A 16,350-nucleotide genomic window follows, 5' to 3' on the forward strand; every position below is an offset into this window, starting at 1 on the left:
TCCAAGGTAAACAGCGGGTATCTAAGAAGCGCGGCTCTTAGAAACCAGCGTCGCTGATCGTTGGCTCCCGCTGCCACATGCAGCGATGCGTGCTGGCCAGCGGGAGACCAACGATCAAAAATTGGCCCAGGACATTCGAGCACGATCAGCGATACCCGGCGGGGAGGCCGGTCGCTGATGCCCGTCACACACAGCAATGTCGCTGGTGAGATCGCTGTGGCGTCACAAAATCAGTGATCTCGCTAGCGATCTCGCTTTGTGTGACGGGGCCTTTAGGGTATTATAAATGCACACAGATAAGGCTTGTATAGGGCACCAGTCCCACTGATACGTGTAGTGCAGTGTCTGGCCTGCAGACTATTAGTGACGCCCATACTGTTATATGAGGAGGGCTGCCCTGCACTATATAAGTGCACCCCACAAAGACAGACATCCCAATTCCCCAAGCTAACACTAAAGGACCTGGCTGAACCTTGCAAAATATGAAAACTGTGCAACAAAAAAAACTAGTAAAAAGATGTATAAAATACATGACATATTGCTCGATACTTGCACCAAAATACGCCTTATATGTGTTTTATCCAGGTGCATTTGTAAGGGCTCATACTCCTCTGCGAGAAAAACAGACGAGTGCAATCCGATAAAAAATCGGACTGCACTCTGACCAAAAACATAGTAACATAGGTAGCAAGGCCGAAAAAAGACATTTGTCCATTCAGTTCAGCCTATATTCCATCAGTATAAATCCCCAGATCTACGTCGTTCTAAAGAACCTAATCACTGTAAGATACAATATTGTTACGCTCCAGGAAGACATCCAGGCCTCTCTTGAACACCTAGACTGAGTTCGCCATCACCACCTCCTCAGGCAGGGAATTCCAGATTCTCACTGCCCTAACAGTAAAGAATCCTCTTCTATGTTGTTGGAAAAACCTTCTCCTCCAGACGCAGAGAATGCCCCCTTGTGACCATCACCTTTCTTGGTATAAACAGATCCTCGGAGAGATATTTGTATTGTCCCCTTATACCTGGTTATTAGATCGCCCCTCAGTCGTCTTTTTTCTAGACTAAATAATCCTAATTTTGCTAATCTCTCTGGGTATTGTAGTTCTCCCATCCCCTTTATTAATTTTGTTGCCCTCCTTTGTACTCGCTCTAGTTCCATTATATCCTTCCTGAGCATCGGTGCCCAAAACTGTACACAGTACACCATGTGCGGTCTAACCAGGGATTTGTACAGAGGCAGTATAATGCTCTCATCATGTGTATCCAGACCTCTTTTTATGCAATGTTATTCCATGTTTCCCTGCTTATCGGCAATTTTTTTGGCCGCTCAGATCGCACTGAGAAAACAATTGCAGCATTCTGCGAGCGGCTGCGTATATTGTGAATGGTGGGTCCTGTATTATCTACTGTATATAGAGGTGTTATCAGTTATTGTACAGGAGGAGGAGGTGAGCTGTGACATCACCTACTGTGAATGGTGGGTCCTGTATTATCTACTGTGTACAGAAGTTGTCTCGAACTTCAGCAGTGGGAATTACGCTGATCCCACCGCTGCCATCAATTTGTCAGGGAGAACATCAGGGGGAAACATGCGGATTCCAGCGCTGTTACCAGTTTGTTCAGGGACCAGGGCCGAACTGGCCACCTGGCAATTCTGGCAAATGCCAGAAGGGCCTGTCTGGTCATGAGCTTGTCTGCAATGTTGTTAGCAGAATCGGTGTTCTCAAGACACCCATACTGTTAAGAGTAGTGATGGAGCACAAAGACGCTGACTCCGTCATTTACCCCAGCAGGCCACGGGTATCATTAGTAATAATATTGGTCTGGTACTAAATCTTCCTTTCTTCCATCCAGGATGATAATAATAATATATCCACATCTCGTTCTTGGGTACGGGGACAACGTGGGCCTGTGTGATTTCAAATGACAGGGCTGAATTTCAGCCCCAGTCCGTACCTGTCAGGGACGCAAATCTACTGTCTCCAAATCATCAGGGAAATTATGCAATTGACTAACGAGTGTTGGATGAGGCCGTGGCTGCTTCCAATACTAGGCCGGTTATTGGGGGAACTCAGTGAGCGTATGATATTTGCAAATCCGATTCCAACACATGTACTATACACTACTAACAAAAAGTTAGTGATATTTGGCTTTCGGGTGAATTTAGAGAAAACCTAAAAATTTCATGCGACAGTGATATTTTATCATGAAAATAGGGCATTTAGGCAGAAGCAGCGAAGGTGATTACCTCATCTGTAACAAGTTATTTAAACAAAAGCCAACACCAGTGCTGGTATAACCCAGCATAAATGTCACTGTCTCCAATAACTTGTCCTGTTACCTTGAGAATCAATTACAGCTGACAATGACGTCTCATGCTGTTCACAAGTGGAGTTTTTGTCTGCTGGGGCATGGCATCCCACTCTTCTTGAAGGTGGCCCTCAGATCGATGAGGTCCTGGGGTACAGAGTTACGAGCCTCTACACAGTGACTCAGCTGATCCCATAGGTTTTCAATGGGATTTGAGTCTGGAGAAAGAGCAGGCCACTCCATGTGAGGTCTACCAGTCTCCGGTAGCCGTATCCTAATGATGCGACCTCTATGAGCTGAAGAATTGTCGTCCACGAAGATGAAATTAGGCCTGTGTTGTTCATGCTGAGGCAAAATAGTAGGGGCTTGTCACTGGACCAGTCACAAAGTGTAGGGCAGTTCTGCATTGACTAGACACACCTACCCGTACTGTAGCATCACCACCACCAAAGGCTCGTTTGGTGACAACAGTGGCTGGTGCAACAGCACTGAGGCTCCGAGGTTCCTCATCCAGCAAGATGATGACGCCTGGTGGTGGAGTCAGGTTCTCTTGCAGGTCGTCTAGCATGCAGATCACGCAGTTCTAAACAGTTTGGAATGGTCTGATGTGACACTTTGGTGCCTTTCACCTCCCTTAAATGTGCCTGGAGTTGTGTGGCATTCATCATCCGCTTCCGAAGGGCATTGTTTACAATGAAGCGGTCATCAGTGTGGGATGTGGCCAAAGGACGTCCACTTCTCTCCTTTTCTGTGACTCATCCGGTATCTGTTACACCCTGCTGATGAAATTCTGCGACACTCTAAGCTCATTGGCCTCTTCCGTCTGAGGATATCCTGTTTGAAGCCTCACAATAGTGAGGTCCTGGTAATCAGTTGTTAGGTTTCGTTTTGATCTTGTGATATCAAAATGTGAAAATGATGATGATGATGATGAGGACTGTTTAACACTAAGTCTAATTGAACCCCGAAAACTAATGCCGATTCATAGACCAAACACTTGTTGGGAATTTGTTGTTCAAAAAGTAATGAAACATTGAACAGTTTGACATGTACATCCGAAAGTTTTGAGACGTCACATTCACTTCACCTGAAAAGGTTAGAGTGCATTTTAGGTTTATCTTGAAATTTTGCCCAAACACCAAATATAAAAGCTCTGGCAAAAATTAAGAGACCACCAGTCCACCACATTAAGACTCTGTCATGGGCAGCCCATTCTCCAGACCTGAACCCCATTGAAAATCTCTGGAATGTAATCAAGAGGATGATGGATAGTCACAAGCCACCAAACAAAGAAGAACTGCTTACATTCTTGCACCAGAAGCAGTGTGAAAGACTGGCGGAAAGCAGCCAAGAGGCATGAAAGCTGTGACTAAAAATCATGGTGGTTCCACAAAATATTGATTTCTGAACTCTTCCGGAGTTAAAATATTAGTATTGTTGTTTCTAAATGATTATGATCTTGTTTTCTTTGCATTATTTGAGGTATGAAAGCACTGTTGTTTTTTAATTTTGACCATTTCGCCTTTTCAGAAAACAAAAAAAAATTATTGCTTGGAAATTCGGAGACATGTTGTCAGAAGTTTATAGGATAAAAGAGCAATTTACATTTTACTCAAAAATCTATTATATAAAACTCAAATGTATGTGTGTATGTAGGTATGTCCAGGATTGGCATCCGCACCGTCGCAGCTACAGCCACAAAATTTGGCACAGTCACACGTCTGGACCCCGAGAGCGTCCTAGGCTATGTTGTGAGGCGAAATTTTAACCCCGCGCGTTCCAATTCAAACAATTTTGCCCCTCTACATAATGGGGAAAAAGTGTGTGTGTATCAAGCCCCACCCCTCATTATGATGTCATAATGGTTGCCATGGCGACGCTGATGTCATCATAGGTTGCAAGCCCTGCCTTTCATTATGATGTCACAATGGTTGACTATGGGATGGAGGATGTGTGATGGGTATATGGGCACTGGACTATGGGATGGAGGATATGTATGATGGGTATATGGGCACGGGACTATGGGATGGAGGATGTGTGATGGGTATATGGGCACGGGACTATGGGATGGAGGATATGTATGACGGGTATATAGGCACGGGACTATGGGATGGCGGATATGTATGATGGGTATATGGGCACGGGACTATGGGATGGAGGATATGTATGATGGGTATATGGGCATGGGACTATGAGATGAAGGATGTGTGATGGGTATATGGGCACTCGACTATGGGATGGCGAATATGTATGATGGGTATATGGGCATGGGACTATGGGATGGAGGATGTGTGATGGGTATATGGGCACTCGACTATGGGATGGAGGATATGTATGATGGGTATATGGGCACGGGCCTGTGGGATCGTGGATATGTATGATGGGTGTATGGGCATGGGACTATGGGATGGAGGATATGTATGATGGGTATATGGGCATGGGACTATGAGATGAAGGATGTGTGCTGGGTATATGGGCACTCGACTATGGGATGGTGAATATGTATGATGGGTATATGGGCATGGGACTATGGGATGGAGACTATGCATGATGGGTATATGGGCATGGGACTATGGGATGGAGGATGTGTGATGGGTATATGGGCACTCGACTATGGGATGGAGGATATGTATGATGGGTATATGGGCATGGGCCTGTGGGATCGTGGATATGTATGATGGGTGTATGGGCATGGGACTATGGGATGGAGGATATGTATGATGGGTATATGGGCATGGGACTATGAGATGAAGGATGTGTGATGGGTATATGGGCACTCGACTATGGGATGGCGAATATGTAAGATGGGTATATGAGCATGGGACTATGGGATGGAGGATGTGTGATGGGTATATGGGCACTCGACTAAGGGATGGAGAATAGGTATGTTGGGTATATGGGAACGGGACTATGGGATGGAGGATAATTTGTTATAACTATCCACAGTTAGTTACTATGCCCGGGCAGCGCCAGGCTCTTCAGCTAGTATACCTATAAAGAGAAAATTCAGACAAACTGAACATTTGAAAGTGGTCTCTTAATTTTTGCCAGAGCTGTATATACAGGGTGATCCAAACGTAGGTGGACAATATGTGTAATAGGGTTATGAAGGGAGAGATTTATCAAACATGGTGTAAAGTGAAACTGACTCAGTTGCCCTTAGCAACCAATCAGATTCCACTTTTCCTTCTTCACAGACTCTTTGGAAAATGAAAGGTGGAATCTGATTGGTTGCTTAAGGGCAACTGAGTCAGTTTCATAGATCCAGTTTTCACAGATAAATCTCCCCCAAATCTGTTTTCTTTTCAGATAATTCAGATAACCCATAATGGCAAATAATTTAAATACAGATCAAAGAAAATGGATTTTCCTTTCAAATGATTTTTATTGAAATTTTATCTTTAAAAGGGAAAGAGAAGGGGGAACAGAAGGGACAAGGGAAAATAAAAAGCTAGAGAGCTCCGCTCTACTTCCAGACACTGGTCATTAAAATACACTTACAGATACTCATAATTCAAACTACAGACATATTAATTAAAGAATATGAATAAAGGCAGAACTTTAAATTCCACACTTCCCACTTCAAGTAATACTTATTTAACCCCTTCACCCCCAAGGGTGGTTTGCACGTTCATGACCGGGCCAATTTTTACAATTCTGACCACTGTACCTTTATGAGGTCATAACTTTGGAACGCTTCCATGGATCCCGGTGATTCTGACATTGTTTTCTCGTGACATATTGTACTTCATGTTAGTGGTAAAATTTCATTCAAATAACTTGCGTTTATTTGTGAGAAAAACGGAAATTTGGCGAAAATTTTGAAAATTTCGCAATTTTCCAACTTTGAATTTTTTTGCCCTTAAATCACAGAGATACGGCACACAAAAAACTTGATAACTAACATTTCCCACATGTTTACTTTACATCAGCACAATTTTGGAACCAAAATTTTTTTTTGTTAGGAAGTTATAAGGGTTAAAAGTTGACCAGCGATTTCTCATTTTTACAACACCATTTTATTTTTAGGACCACATCACATTTGAAGCCACTTTGAGGGGTCTATATGATAGAAAATACCCAAAAGTGACACCATTCTAAAAACTGCACCCCTTAAGGTGCTCAAAACCACATTCAAGAAGTTTATTAACCCTTTAGGTGCGTCACAGGAATTTTTTTGAATATTTAAAAAAAAATGAACATCTAACTTTTTTTCATAAAAAAAATACTTCAGGTTCAATTTTTTTTATTTTACCAAGGGTAACAGGAGAAATTGAACTGCAAAAGTTATTGTGCAATTTGTCCTGAGTACGCAGTTACCTGATATGTGGGGGGGAACGACGCATGGCAGAGCTCAGAATGGAAGGAGCGCCGTTTGACTTTTTCAATGCAAAATTGGCTGGAATTCAGATTGGACGCCATGTCACGTTTGGAGAGTCCCTGATGTACCCAAACAGTGGAAACCCCAACAAGTGACCCCATTTTGGAAACTAGACCCCCCAAGGAACTTATCTAGATATGTGGTGAGAACTTTGAACCCACAAGGGCTTTACAGAAGTTTATAACGTACAGCGGTACAATTAAAAAATCATATTTTTTCCACAAAAATGATCTTTTCACCCCAATTTTTATTTTCCCAAGGGTAACAGGACCCTAAAAGTTATTGTGCAATTTGTCCTGAGTACGCTGATACCCCACATGTGGGGTAAACCACTATTTGGGCGCATGGCAGAGCTCGGAAGGGAAGCAGCGCCATTTGACGTTTTTGGCTGGAATTGAGATCGGACACCATGTTGCGTTTGGAAAACTCCTGATGTACCAAAACAGTGGAAACTCCCCACAAATGACACCATTTTGGAAACTAGACCCCCTAAGGAACTTATCTAGATGTGTGGTGAGAACTTTGAACCCCCATGGGCTTCACAGAAGTTTATAACATAAAGCCATACAATTAAAAAATCATATTTTTTCCACAAAAATGATCTTTTCAACCTCAATTCTTATTTTTCCAAGGGTAACAGGACCCTAAAAGTTATTGTGCAATTTGTCCTGAGTACGCTGATATCCCACATGTGGGGGTAAACCACTATTTGGGCGCATGGCAGAGCTCGGAAGGGAAGCAGCGCCATTTGACTTTTTGGCTGGAATTGAGATCGGACACCATGTCGCGTTTGGAAAACTCCTGATGTACCAAAACAGTGGAACCCCCCCACAAATGACACCATTTTGGAAACTAGACCCCCTAAGGAACTTATCTAGATGTGTGGTGAGCACTTTGACCCCCCAGTGCTTCACAGAAGTTTACAACGCCCGGGCGTGAAAATAAAAAATTCGTATTTTTTCCACAATCATGATCTTTTAGTCACCATTTTTTTATTTTCCCAAGGGTACCAGGAGAAATTGGACCCCAAAAGTTGTTGTCCAATTTGTCCTGAGTATGCTGATACCCCATATGTGGGAGAAAACTACTGTATGGGCACATGTCGGGGCTCGGAAGGGAAGTAGTGACGTTTTGGAATGCAGACTTTGATGGAATGGTCTGCGGGTGTCATGTTGCCTTTGGAGAGCCCCTAATGTACCTAAACAGTGGAAACCCCCCACAAATGACACCATTTTGTAAACTAGACCCCCCAAGGAACTTATCTAGATGTGTGGTGAGCACTTTGAACCCCCAAGGGCTTCACAGAAGTTTATAATGCCAGGGCATGAAAATAAAAAAATCGTATTTTTTCCACAAACATGATCAATTAGTCCCCAATTTTTTTATTTTCCCAAGGGTAACAGGAGAAATTGAACCCCAAAAGTTGTTGTCCAATTTGTCCTGAGTACGCTGACACCCCATATGTGGGATAAAACTACTGTATGGACACACGTCAGGGCTCGGAAGGGAAGTAGTGACGTTTTGGAATGCAGACTTTGATGGAATGGTCTGCGGGTGTCATGTTGCCTTTGGAGAGCCCCTAATGTACCTAAACAGTGGAAACCCCCACAAGTGACCCCATTTTGGAAACGAGACCCCCTAAGGAACTTATCTAGATGTGTGGTGAGCGCTTTGAACCCCCAAGGGCTTCACAGAAGTTTATAATGCCCGGGCATGAAAATAAAAAAATCGTATTTTTTTCCACAAACATGATCAATTAGTCCCCAATTTTTTCATTTTCCCAAGGGTAACAGGAGAAATTGGACCCCCAAAAGTTGTTGTCCAATTTGTCCTGAGTACGCTGACACCCCATATGTGGGAGAAAACTACTGTATGGACACACGTCGGGGCTCGGAAGGGAAGCAGTGACGTTTTGGAATGCAGACTTTGATGGAATGGTCTGCGGGTGTCATGTGCGTTTGGAGAGCCCCTAATGTACCTAAACTATTGAAACTCCCCACAAGTGACCCCATTTTGGACACTAGACCCCCCACGGAACTAATCTAGATGTGTGGTGAGAACTTTGAACCCCCAAGTGCTTCACAGAAGTTTATAACACTCGGACGTGAAAATAAAAAAATCATTTTTTTCCACAAAAATGATATTTTTGCCCCCAATTTTTTATTTTACTAAGGGTAACAGGAGAAATTGGACCCCAAAAATTGTTTTGCAATTTGTCCTGAGTAGGCTGATACCCTACATGTGGGGGTAAAACACTGTTTGGGCGAATAGCAGAGCTTGGAAGGGAAGGAGCACCATTTGACTTTTTCAACTCAGAATTGGCTGGAATTGAGATCAGACGCCATGTTGCATTTGGAGAGCCCCTGATGTGCCCAAACAGTGGAAACCCCCAATTCTAACTCCAACCCGAACCCCAACACGCCCCTAACCCTAACCCTAGCCCTAACCCTACCCCAACACACCCCTAGCCCTAACCCTAATGGAAATAAATACTTTTTTTTATTTTATTATTTTTCCCTAACTAAGGGGGTGATAACGGGGGGTTTGATTTACTATTTATGGCGGTTTTTATGTTTGGCGGCAGTCGCACGCTAAAAGACGCTTTTTATTGTAAAAATAGTTTTTGCATCACCACATATTGAGAGCTATAATTTTTCCGTATTTTGACCCACCGAGTCATGTGAGGTCTTATTTTTTGCGGGACGAGTTGACGTTTTTATTGGTACCATTTTCGGGCACGTGGAATTTTTTGATCGCTTTTTATTCCGATTTTTGGGACGCAGAATGAACAAAAACCAGCGTTTCATGAATTTCTTTTGGGGGGGGTGCGTTTACACCGTTCCGCGTGTGGTAAAATTGATAAAGTTTTATTCACGTCAGTACGGTTACAGCGATACCTCATTTAGGTCGTTTTTTTATGTTTTTGTCGGTTTTATGCAATGAAAACTATTTTATATAAAAAATAATTATTTTTGCATCGCTTTATTCAGCGAGCTATAACTTTTTTATTTTTTCGCTGATGATGCTGTTTGGCAGCTCGTTTTTTGCGGGACAAGATGACGTTTTCAGCGGTACCATGGATATTTATATGCGTCTTTTTGATCGCGCGTTATTACACTTTTTGTTTGGCGGTATGATAATAAATCATTATTTTTTGCTTCGTTTTTTATTTTTATTTTTGAAGGGGTTCGCTAAAGGGGTTAACTAATGGGACAGTTTTATAGGGCGGGTCGTTACGGACGCGGCGATACCTAATATGTGTACTTTTATTGTTTTTTTTTTATTATTTCCAAAAAATGGATTTATTGGGGGAATTTTTTTTTTTTTTTTTCTAATATATTTGGCGATTTTTTTTTAGAAGGCTTCCTCATGCCTGCGCTTTGCAGGCACTGAGGAAGATAACTCAAATTAACCTGATTTTGAAGCAATACCACAAAAAACACGTGAAGAAAAAAAAAAAAATATTTTTTATATATAACAATAAATAATAAAATGGTTATAATTCCATTAATATACCTTTTTCAACGTGTATAAGTGTGTGCCACTGGAAGAATGGTAGACCATTCGAGAAAAGATTTGTAAACCGAATCAAAAGAAAGACCCGAATTTTTGGTCAAAAAATGTAAAAATTAAATAAAATATATAAATAATAAAAAAGTCATAAAACAGATATAAGATTAAAATACCTTTATTGAGTAATAGTAATACAAATATATATAAAAAAGATGTGTGCTCAAAAGAATTTTATATACACCTATATAGGTTAATAAAGCACAGCGTTCCCCATTAATAAACAACTATATTTTATCCCTCTATACATTGGCTCCTTAAAGGAGTGACATAGAATATACGGAGCCCATATAGGCTCAAACAAGTGTCTGTGCATAGAACCATGTGGTGATGCAAAATAATCAACAAAGAAAGGAACCAATGTGATGGTATAAAGTGCAAAAAATGCAAAATCCAAAAATAAAAAGGTGAGTGTGGGGGAAAGGAGGGAAGAATAGAGGGTATATACCTTAGAGGAACGCTGCTGGATGAGCTACACAGGCCCGACGTACGTTTCGGAATGAATCCTTCGTCAGGGGGTGGAGTGTATAATCACAGATCTCCCTAAATACTCCTGTGCAAATAACATGTGGGAGGATTAAACCTATCACGGCGCGCGTGCCGCCATATTGGCCGGAAATGGACCCGCCCTCCCGTCACGTGACCGGTAACCTAGTAACAGGATGCCAGACACAGACGTAGGAATAGGGAAGCCGGAACTCAGGCTGCACGTGCGCACAGGCCATCCACTCACATGGTATAAGCACGCCTCCAAATGTGGAAGGGTGACTGGATTAAGCGGCGCATGCGTAGCCAGCAAAACAAGAGGTACCCGACCATGTCCGAGAAGCCCAAAAGGGGATTCCGATACATGTGTCGAGAAACACCGAGTCCCTGGCCGCGCACGCGCACATCCAGTTCCCAAACACATAGGCTAAAAAATATATGAAAACAAAGAAAAAATGAACATAGACTCCGGAAAAGAAAATTTATTTATTTTTTTTTTTTTTTTACAAAAGAGTATATATATATGTATACTTTCAAAAAAGCATAGCAATAAATATATAAAAACCACATAATAGAAATATATCCATATGCAGCTGGACTACTTCAATCGAAAAATACCATGTAAAAATCCATATACAAATAATAATAGAATGACAGCATGTATAAAAAAAAAAAAAAAAATTAACATGTTATCACATATTATATAATGGTGTATAGTACATACATTAGAGGTGTCAGGAATGGGTTATCATTCAAGAGTACAAAAACAAGAAAAAGGAAGAAGAAAAATACTAAAGGATATAGAAAAATATGTAATATTTATAATAAAAAAAAAAAAAAATATATATAATAATAAAAAATAATAAATGATATAATGAATACATAATGAATGAATAATTAATTAAATAAATAAATAAATCTTCCATGGATTTGCACTGAACATGATGGACAGTCACAGGTATGTATTTCTTCATACATCAAATAATTCCGGATCGTCTTTCATCACTCAAACCATAAGAAGGGAAGAAACATAGTTCCTTAACAAAAGAAATATAAAATATTAATAAGACATAAAGGAAAGGAGGGATAGAAAAGGGGGAGATGGGTAAGGCAAGGGGGTTCACAATATTAAAAAATAACAAAAATAAAAAATATAAAAATATAAAATTAAGAATAATAAAATATTACAGTTTACAGAAAAGGTGCAAAGCTAAGATTTTCGTTAAGACCTAGAGGTGAGACTGTTTTGAGGCTCCAAATCCACTTAGCTTCCAACCGTGCTAAAGGGGCACTTATTCTACCACCTCTAATGTTTGGTTTTACCATATCAATGCCAATTATCCTCAATTCGTTGGCGTTGCAGTTGTGGAAAAGTTTAAAATGTTTCGGTATAGTTTTCAATATATTTATATCCTCAATTTCCTTTGCTGCTAAAATTCCCAAAACATGTTCCCGAACCCTTACCTTTAGTTGACGGGTTGTTAATCCAACATAGATTAGGGAACAGGGACAGGTGGCATAGTAGACAACTGCTTTGGTTGTACAAGTTATTGTATGAGTGATTTTATACATACTTAAGCCATCCGAACTAGAAAATGTCTGGGCTCGATCAATATTTGAACAAGCCACACATTTACCACAAGGTTTACAACCCCACGCTAGTTTGGAATCCAAAAAGGACATTGACTGGGTAGACCCATTATTTCAGGGTGTGGGAACTTTATGGAGAATGTCAATAAATTCATAGACTCAAAGTTACAACCATTAGTAGAAACATTACCCTCGTTTACTAAAGATACAAATGAGTTTTTAAAAAAAGTTGATGGATTATATATTGGTGTGGACACACTACTTGTGACGTGCGACGTCGAATCACTCTATACGAATATACCTCACTCTGATGGCATTAATGCAACTAAATTTTATTTGCAATCCTCAACCATGTCTCCATCTATGAGTCAATTTGTAGAGCAACTTTTATCCTTTGCACTGTCTCACAATTTTTTTCTTTTTAAAGGGTCCTTCTACCTGCAGCTCCAGGGCACAGCGATGGGTGCATCTTATGCACCGGCTTATGCAAATCTTTTCCTGGGGCTGTGGGAGAGGGACCTTTTCCTGTCGGATCGTTTGTCATCAATGCACCGCGTTCTCTTTTGGACGCGGTACATTGATGACATATTTTTGATCTGGCAGGGATCCGTTGAAACACTTAAAGAGTTTATTTTAAATTTAAATGATAATACTATGAACATACATCTCACATATCAATCTGATAAAGATGTGATTGACTTTCTGGATGTAAAAGTAAAAAGAGATATGGAGAATTGCATACAGACTGACTTATTTCGGAAAAGTACCTCAGTAAATTCTTTCCTTCATGCTACTTCAGCGCATCCCCCAGCTTTGGTGAAATCTATTCCCATTGGACAGTTCCTGCGATTACGTAGGATCTGCTCAAATGAGGAAGACTTTTTAAAACAAGCGGATGATCTTAAACTTAGATTTTTTGATCGTGGCTACAGCCACAGATCTGTGAAAAGGGCATTCAATAGAGCAAAAAATGTATCAAGACATCAGGCTCTATACTCCTCGAGACCATCAACATCTGATAGGAAAATAAGATATATTACCCAATATCACGGTCAGACGAATATGATGATAAAAATGTTGGAAAAAGCTTGGCCCATATTACATACTGATCCAATTTTATCTCACTATATTGGATCCAAACCAAGCATAACCTATAGGAGACCAGTAAATTTGGGGGATAAATTAGTTAAAAGCCACTATGTTCCAGAACCAATCCAGTCAATGTCCTTTTTGGATTCCAAACCAGCGTGGGGTTGTAAACCTTGTGGTAAATGTGTGGCTTGTTCAAATATTGATCGAGCCCAGACATTTTCTAGTTCGGATGGCTTAAGTATGTATAAAATCACTCATACAATAACTTGTACAACCAAAGCAGTTGTCTACTATGCCACCTGTCCCTGTTCCCTAATCTATGTTGGATTAACAACCCGTCAACTAAAGGTAAGGGTTCGGGAACATGTTTTGGGAATTTTAGCAGCAAAGGAAATTGAGGATATAAATATATTGAAAACTATACCGAAACATTTTAAACTTTTCCACAACTGCAACGCCAACGAATTGAGGATAATTGGCATTGATATGGTAAAACCAAACATTAGAGGTGGTAGAATAAGTGCCCCTTTAGCACGGTTGGAAGCTAAGTGGATTTGGAGCCTCAAAACAGTCTCACCTTTAGGTCTTAACGAAAATCTTAGCTTTGCGCCTTTTCTGTAAACTGTAATATTTTATTATTCTTATTTTATATTTTTATATTTTTTATTTTTGTTATTTTTTAATATTGTGAACCCCCTTGCCTTACCCATCTCCCCCTTTTCTATCCCTCCTTTCCTTTATGTCTTATTAATATTTTATATTTCTTTTGTTAAGGAACTATGTTTCTTCCCTTCTTATGGTTTGAGTGATGAAAGACGATCCGGAATTATTTGATGTATGAAGAAATACATACCTGTGACTGTCCATCATGTTCAGTGCAAATCCATGGAAGAAGATTTATTTATTTATTTATTTAATTAATTATTCATTCATTATGTATTCATTATATCAATTATTATTTTTTATTATTATATATATTTTTTTTATTTTTTTTATTATAAATATTACATATTTTTCTATATCCTTTAGTATTTTTCTTCTTCTTCCTTTTTCTTGTTTTTGTACTCTTGAATGATAACCCATTCCTGACACCTCTAATGTATGTACTATACACCATTATATAATATGTGATAACATGTTAATTTTTTTTTTTTTTTTTTTTATACATGCTGTCATTCTATTATTATTTGTATATGGATTTTTACATGGTATTTTTCGATTGAAGTAGTCCAGCTGCATATGGATATATTTCTATTATGTGGTTTTTATATATTTATTGCTATGCTTTTTTGAAAGTATACATATATATATACTCTTTTGTAAAAAAAAAAAAAAAAAAAAATTATTTTCCGGAGTCTATGTTCATTTTTTCTACTTTGTTTTCATATATTTTTTAGCCTATGTGTTTGGGAACTGGATGTGCGCGTGCGCGGCCAGGGACTCGGTGTTTCTCGACACATGTATCGGAATCCCCTTTTGGGCTTCTCGGACATGGTCGGGTACCTCTTGTTTTGCTGGCTACGCATGCGCCGCTTAATCCAGTCACCCTTCCACATTTGGAGGCGTGCTTATACCATGTGAGTGGATGGCCTGTGCGCACGTGCAGCCTGAGTTCCGGCTTCCCTATTCCTACGTCTGTGTCTGGCATCCTGTTACTAGGTTACCGGTCACGTGACGGGAGGGCGGGTCCATTTCCGGCCAATATGGCGGCACGCGCGCCGTGATAGGTTTAATCCTCCCACATGTTATTTGCACAGGAGTATTTAGGGAGATCTGTGATTATACACTCCACCCCCTGACGAAGGATTCATTCCGAAACGTACGTCGGGCCTGTGTAGCTCATCCAGCAGCGTTCCTCTAAGGTATATACCCTCTATTCTTCCCTCTTTTCCCCCACACTCACCTTTTTATTTTTGGATTTTGCATTTTTTGCACTTTATACCATCACATTGGTTCCTTTCTTTGTTGATTATTTTGCATCACCACATGGTTCTATGCACAGACACTTGTTTGAGCCTATATGGGCTCCGTATATTCTATGTCACTCCTTTAAGGAGCCAATGTATAGAGGGATAAAATATAGTTGTTTATTAATGGGGAACGCTGTGCTTTATTAACCTATATAGGTGTATATAAAATTCTTTTGAGCACACATCTTTTTTATATATATTTGTATTACTATTACTCAATAAAGGTATTTTAATCTTATATCTGTTTTATGACTTTTTTATTATTTATATATTTTATTTAATTTTTACATTTTTTGACCAAAAATTCGGGTCTTTCTTTTGATTCGGTTTACAGGCACTGAGGAAGCCAGCTTCCTCAGGCCCCCGAAGGCCCCCGTCGCCATCTTGGATTCGGGGGCCTGGAGGAAAGGAGCCCCCCGCAGCAGCGCTGCACATTGCGCTGCCGTGGGGGGCTCAGGGAAGCACGGAGGGAGCCCCCTCCCTGCCGATGCTTCCCTTTAACCCCCGGTACACCGCGATCGTGTTTGATCGCGGTGTGCAAGGGGTTAACGTGTCGGGGGCGGTCCGTGACCGCCCCTGACACATTGTGCCGGGTGTCAGCTGTGATAATCAGCTGACACCCGGCCGCTATCAGCGGCGCTCAACGTGGGCGCCGCTGATCGCGGTAGACGTACTATCCCGTCCACGGTCATACGGGCCCGGGTGCCGTGGACGGGATAGTACGTCAGATGTCAGGAAGGGGTTAAGGTACCTGAGTTGAAAGCAATTTTCTCTTCTAACCAAACTGTGTGTACGCAAGAGGTCTATGATATCAGTAAATTTAGGCACGTCAGGTTTTTTCCACCAAGCAGCGATGCAATTTTTAACTGTCGAGGATATGTAAGATCACAAATTTTATCGCTGGGCTGACATTCTCAAAGTAGAAGGACAAAAGCGCCATTCATA

This window comes from Dendrobates tinctorius, unplaced genomic scaffold (assembly GCF_039654945.1).
Source record: "Dendrobates tinctorius isolate UK_male_01 unplaced genomic scaffold, ASM3965494v1 ptg000116l, whole genome shotgun sequence".
Lineage (NCBI taxonomy): Eukaryota > Metazoa > Chordata > Amphibia > Anura > Dendrobatidae > Dendrobates > Dendrobates tinctorius.